The 5,531-nt window shown below is 44.1% G+C and overlaps 1 long non-coding RNA gene across 1 annotated transcript; it reads right to left on the reverse strand.

Annotated features, from left to right (window-relative positions):
* Positions 1 to 2,688: 2,688 nt before the first annotated feature.
* On the reverse strand, positions 2,689 to 3,976 carry LOC138148732 (uncharacterized). The gene is made up of 2 exons (XR_011165137.1): positions 3,632 to 3,976; positions 2,689 to 2,999 (listed from the first exon to the last, which is right to left on the reverse strand). It is a non-coding gene; the product is annotated as an uncharacterized lncRNA (long non-coding RNA).
* Positions 3,977 to 5,531: the final 1,555 nt, after the last annotated feature.

The raw sequence follows: 5,531 nt of genomic DNA on the forward strand, positions 1-5,531 counted from the left end.
TTTGTATAAGATGAGACCCAACCAAGGGAAGTGACTTATCCAAGGTCACACGGCAAGTTAGTAGTATGAGGGGAACTCAAATAAATCCAGTATTCTTTCTTTCTCTCTCCCCCATGCTGCCCCTGAGCTATAACTCTTCATGTTCCCCACCCCCATCTCCTCTTTTTTCTTTCTATTCAGTGCTCCATCCACATATTTTTGGCAAGTGTTTAGTGATCATAGCCAAGAGATCCTGATGGGTTAAGCTAACCACAGAGATTTGTCATCTGTTAAGAAACAGCTGATACCCCATGGGAACAACTGAAAAAAGTGAAATCAGCTAGAAACAATTCTGTTTGCATGCTGTGTATAGACATTGCGTGGTTAGGAGCAAACGTGGGGGTTGGGGGGTTTGTTGCCTTTTTGTGGGGTGTTTTTAAAAATATTTTTATTATCACAGAGACTAGCACGCCCAGCTGCTCCTCTGATTCATCTCTCCCAGTCATTCCCTTCCCACCTGAAACCACAATTCTGTGCCTAGCATGAGCATCTTCCCGTCCATTGGAACATTCCAAAGGAAGGAGTCAAGACCAAGGTGGAGAAGACAGTGCTCATGGAATGATCAAGAAGGGACTTCTGTTCTGGCAAGAGGTGGCATCCATGTCCCCTGAGGTTCCTTTTAGAGCTCCAAAATTCTGGGATTCCATGTGCAGAAGGGACAGATTGATGGCCAAAGCAGTGAATCTACCTGGGTGACTCACACAATGAGTCTATTAATCTGAATGATTAGTCAAGGTGCTAAGGAGGCATCCAGGTACCACTGTGGACAACACAAACAGCATAGAATCAAAATGACCTTCCTTAACATCCTGCCTCAGATACACAGTAGCTTTGAGAACCCAGGGCAAGTCACTTAATTTCTCTAAAGTTTCGTTTTCTCTCCTCTACAAAATAAGGAAAATAATAGCATGCCTCCCATATCCTGGTCAGTTATCAACTGCCTATGTCACCTTGGACAAGTCACTTGACTTTCTAGGGTTTTCACTTCTTCTTCTACTAAAAGGGGTTGAACATGATGACTTCGAGGTCCTCTCAGCTTGGACAGTCTATGCTTAATAACTTGCTTTATTTGGTCTTTGATGCTTCAATGATGCATGATTTTCTCTGTAGAGGGGCTCTCTCCCTTCTAGAAGATGTAATGTTCTTGCCAATCTGGGCTAGCCATTGCTCCTAAACTCAGCATGCCAACCCTGCCTCCATGTTTGCAGATGCTGTCTACCATGTCTGAAAGAACCTCTTCTCTTCATTGCCTTTTGGGTAGTTCTCTTTCTTCTTTATTCACTAATTGAAGTCACTCCTGGGGGGGGGGAGGGGGTGTCCCATGCTCATTCCATTTGTTTTGTATATTCCCTTCTGTGCATGGGAGGGGGCAGCCAGGTGGCTGGAGTCAAGAAGACCTGAGTTCAAATGTGGCCCCAATGCTTACTAGCTGTGTGACCCAATCTCTGTTTGCCTTAGTCCAGTGGAGAAGGAAATGGCTAACCATCCTGCATCTTTGCTAAGAAAACCCCGTGGACCCAAGGGGTCGCAAAGTATCAGATGCACCTGAACAGCAATGCTGGGGAACACTAGGTAAGCCACAGCTCTCTGTGGCTTGCAGAGAGTCATTTCTCTTCTATGGGACACTGATGGCTCATCACGAAGGGCTGTGTAGGAATCTGTGGATCTTCCCCATTGCAACTTCCCAGTAAGAACTGTGAGTCTCCATCTGCTCAGCTAGCTCCCACCTACACTGTGAACCTGATACATCTCAGCAAGCCCTACTCATAATGGAGTTCAGAGTCTGTAGAAGCAGACCTACATGTTCTTACCATGAGCTTGATAAGCAAATAAATGGAAGTTAAATAAAAAGTACTTGATAATACATAATGAAGCATTATCTACAAGCTTATCCCTCTCCTAGACTCCAGGAGTCTCCTAGGCATAGTACTGATATTGAGAGGACCTAAAGACTTCTAGGAAATATCCAGTTGACTTTTTCTTTTAGTTTTTCATTGCTGATAACCTTCAAGAAGGCAAACAAGTAACCATTTGATGCTCATCTCACTCGAGGAAAAGGCAGGAACTATGGTCCTGGGGACCTATGGCATAGGGAATGGTCTTGGAATCCGGGTAGACTCAGGAGAAGGCAGAAGCTCCCACATCAGGTGATATTCCCCATCTTGTCAGAGACCTCCAATCTCATCTGACCACAGCTAGATCTAGTTCAAGGAGGGTGGCCCCAGCAAGAAGCCTGAGCACCCACCACCTTTCATCCCTCCCCACCTTGTGTCCAGCTCCCCCAAGCCAGAGAGGCATCTCTCCTCACATCCAGCTGCCAACCGCGGCCACAACCCCAACACCCTAAGTAACAGAATGGAAGAGACACAGAGTGAGAAAGATGGGTGGGCGCCATATTTCAAAGCTCAGCTCAGCTGCCATTTCCACCATGAAGTCTTCCCTGACACTCCTCATTGTATCTGCACACTCCTTCCTCAAATTATCTTTTACTATTTACGTGTTTCTTTGTTTGTTTTTATTTATTCATTCATCCCTCCACCCATTTATCTGTTTGTTTATTGTCCTTCCCCAACAGAAAGCAAAAACCTTGAAGGCAGGCATTATTTTATTGTTGTCTTTCCCCAGAACTTAATTGAAGCATCGAGTATATAGTAGGCACCTAATAAATGTCTGTTTAATGGAACTGAACACTTGTATGCATTAGTAGACAGTTTAATAAGTTGCTGTGGCTGAAAAAAATGTTCCATCACTTGGTAGCTCACTGTCTGTGATGAGCTTCACCAGACTTAGAGAGTCTGGTCCTCAGGCAAGGGACAACATACAGGCCTTAGCTGGGGTCATCTCGAAGCATTTCCAGCTTGGTAGGAACAACTTGAGTTTGTGTTTCCCTGGTGTAGTCTCTGATGATCTGTACATCGTGACGAGGCAGCAGAGGAGACAGGCTGTGGAGAGCTTGCTAGCTTACAAATAATAACAGTTGACATTTTTATATCACTTTATGGTTCCCAAAATGATTTCCAGACAACTTCTCATGTCATCCTCATGTAAAACCCACTCTGGGTTTTCTCTCCCAAATCTAAATGGACTAACAGGTTAAGTTGTCAGATAACAAGGACGACTTCTCCTCCTCACAGTTCTAGGGTTAACCCTGAGGGACTGAGGTTTCTATTACTATCTTCCAAAAGCCCCCATATGATGTGCTCTCCAATCACGATCAACCAGTTGACATCAATGTACTTTTATAAGAGAGAATATCTCACTAGGTGGAGCCATAGTGCATAAAGTACTGGGCTTAGAGTCAGGAAGCTTCATCTTCCTGAGTTCAAATACCACCTCAGGCTCTTACTAGCTGTGTGACCCTGGGCAAGTCACTTCACCCTGTCTGCCTCGGTTTTTTCATCTGTAAAATGATCTGAAAAAGGAAGTGGCAAACCACTCTAGTATTTCTGCCAAGAAAATCCCAAATGGGATGAAGAGTCAGTCATGACTGGAAAATGACAACAACAAATACACCACCTTAGAGACAGAAAGTGCAAGTGCTATTGTTCCCATTTTACAGATGATATAGGACTAGAGAAATGAAATTACTTACTCGGTGTCAAACAAGTAGAAACTGTGAGAACCAGGATTCAAACTCACTTCTTCTGGCTGCAGACCCAGCATTCTCATTGCTCAGATCACAGTTGGAGGATGGCATCTCACGCTCTCCTTCCAGCCATCTGGGTGTCTGTGGGGCCCCCGCCATCTCTAGTCTGGGTGAGAGGTTCTAAAAATGCTGAGGGAGAGCCGGGCCTCAGCTCTCATGGAATGAGCATGACCTCATTCCCCAGATGTGTAGTTTTAAGTAAGGCCAGAAAGCTTCAACAGTATGGGCCTGCAGACCTGCCCCAGTCGCAGGAAAACCCCAGCAAACACATACAACCAGCTCGAGAACACTGACCCTGGGAAAAAACAGACAAGGTGTAAGGGAGGATGTCCCCAGTTTTCACACATTTAACAAGTGGTGAAAAGTCCCTAAAAGGACACTCCTGTGAGGCAGAATTTAGATTGTAAGAAGAAGGTTTCATGCAATAAAGAACCGGTATTCAAATCCCAGTTCTGTTCCTTAGGCAGTTCTCAGCCTCGGTTTCCCCACAAAGGGGGGGGGGGCAGTGTGGATGATACGGCCTCTACCACCTCCTCCTGCTCTGAACCTATGATCCCTTGATCCTATGACTATGTGGAGTGATGGACACCTTAGACAAATCGCTTCCACTTCTCTGGCCCTCAATTTCCTCCTCATCAATAATGTGAGGTTAAATTAGGTGACCTTGTAAACTGCAGAGGGTCTAAATTTGGGGGTCATAGAAAATGCCATGGCAAAAGAGCCACAATATTCTAGCAAACAGAAGTTTATTGAAGTGATAGGAAAGATAAGTGAGGGGGAATTTATGATTCTCTCAGTAGGTGGCAGCCCCGAAAATATCTCATCAGAGCAGGGTGACTCTATGCTGGGTTCCCAAAATCGTGAGTTTGGTCTGAGTAGAAACTTCATGAAGCTAGGCCAAAGAAGTACTTTAAAAATACATCTTTATTAATGTCTTTGGTTTTTACCCCACTAGAATTTCTTCCTATATCCCTTTACTTCTCCCCTTCTAGGGAGTCATTGCATATAACAAATATTTCCTTTTTAAAAAAGGAGGGGGGAAGGGGAGATTAGCAACACCATTGGATACATCAAAAAAGTCTAAAAACATATGCCATGTACCGCCCCTGTGGACCTCCCTCCTCTGCAAAGGACCGAGGTGGGGTGTCTTCTCATCTGTCTTCTTTGGGGTCATGTTTGTTCTTTGGAATTCTGTAACATTCCTTTCTGATTGATCTGTAATTGTTCTTTCCACTGATATTGTTATAGTCATTGTGCATATTGTTTTCTTGGCCCTGATGATTTAACTATGTATCAGATTGTGTAAAATCTTTCCACGCTTCTCTGCATTCATCATATTTCTCATTTCTTAGAGCACAGTAATATTCATGTGCCAAAATCTTTTTAGCCCTTCCCTCCCCATCAATAGATATGTATATATATATATATAGGTTTCCAGTTCTTTGCAACCACAAAAAGTACTGCTATGGATATTTTGATGTATATGGGGCTGTCTTCTTATAAATGACCTCCTTGGGGTATAAGCCTAGTGGTAAAATCTCTGGGTCAAAGGGTTTGGACCTTCGAGTTCTTCCATTGACGGCATCCCCATCTTTCCAGGCTTCCAGGTTTGCAACTTCAGCGTTGTCCTTGAATCTTCACTCTCTCTTCTTCCACATTTCCAATCAATTACCAAATCTTACTGTTTCACCTTCCACAACATCTCTCCCATCTGACCCCTTCTCTCCTCTCCAATATCTACCACTTTAGATCAAGATTTCATCACCTCTCACCTGAGTTTTTGCAACAGTCTACAAATGGGTCTCCCAGCCTCAAATTACTCACCATTCTAGTCCTTCCTATACAC

This window comes from Petaurus breviceps, unplaced genomic scaffold (genome assembly GCF_028583685.1).
Source record: "Petaurus breviceps papuanus isolate PSGF00001 unplaced genomic scaffold, PetGlider_PUasm1.0 90825, whole genome shotgun sequence".
In the NCBI taxonomy this organism is placed as follows: domain Eukaryota; kingdom Metazoa; phylum Chordata; class Mammalia; order Diprotodontia; family Petauridae; genus Petaurus; species Petaurus breviceps.